Genomic DNA, 865 nt, shown 5'->3' on the forward strand with positions numbered 1-865 from the left:
ACACACACACACACACACACACACACACACACTTACCCTTTGACCTGATCACCACTTATGGGCACTAAACACTCGACACAAGTGTTTATGGGTCAAACACTGGGCGAACAGTGGAAAAGGAGAAGCTGTTATGGAGTCTGGATGTGGCTGAAGGACAGAGTGCTGACAAACAGGGTGAAACCAGGCTGGTGTCGAAGGCTTTTAACAAAATACTTTCTGCCTGTGACAAATTCTCCCCTTTCTGATTGTATATTTAACAAGTGTTTGTTTCTATGGTATTCCAAGAGCATTTTGTGAATGTTTTCCCAACAGAAAAAGATCAACAGTTGTCATAACAGTTGTGAGCAATGCTTTTTAATATTATTATCTTAACAGGATGATGTTGTTTGATGTGTGCGATGCCTCGGACCTCCTCAAAAAGGCAGAGTCTGTGAGCTGGTGGGTGTTTCATTGCTGTCATAGCAGATGTTTGCATGAAATGTGTCTGCAGATGTTTTGAAAATATTTCAAAGACATTTGTTCTTTAGATGTTTCTATTAACACCGAATAGAACTGGATATGCTTTTGATGTTATATTATCTATTAAATCAAACACACACACACACACACACACAAGCAGGCTGAAACAAAAAGTCGGTGAACCTGAACAGTCAACTTCTGAAATTAAACTTTTAGCCTTTAAATGATTCACTAAAGTAAGAAATCTGAGTCATTTTTTCACTCTGTGAAAGAAGCAACTCCATCGTTCCCTTCAGTGAACTTGTGAATCAGTCTAATGCTTTAAACTGGTGGTTTCACAAATACTTGCAGTAAAAACAAAACAACGTAGTATGAAATGATGCCAATGTAAATATTGTTAAAACAA

At 37.9% G+C, this 865-nt stretch overlaps 1 protein-coding gene across 4 annotated transcripts in view; it reads right to left on the reverse strand.

Moving 5' to 3' along the window:
• The window catches only part of acsf3 (acyl-CoA synthetase family member 3), a 32,102-nt gene that overhangs the window by 5,096 nt on the left and 26,141 nt on the right, over positions 1-865 (reverse strand). The window lies entirely within an intron of this gene.

This window comes from Seriola lalandi, unplaced genomic scaffold (genome assembly GCF_002814215.2).
Source record: "Seriola lalandi dorsalis isolate HSWRI2012SDOR001 ecotype SW California unplaced genomic scaffold, Sedor1 jcf7180002054735, whole genome shotgun sequence".
Taxonomy (NCBI): Eukaryota; Metazoa; Chordata; class Actinopteri; order Carangiformes; family Carangidae; genus Seriola; species Seriola lalandi.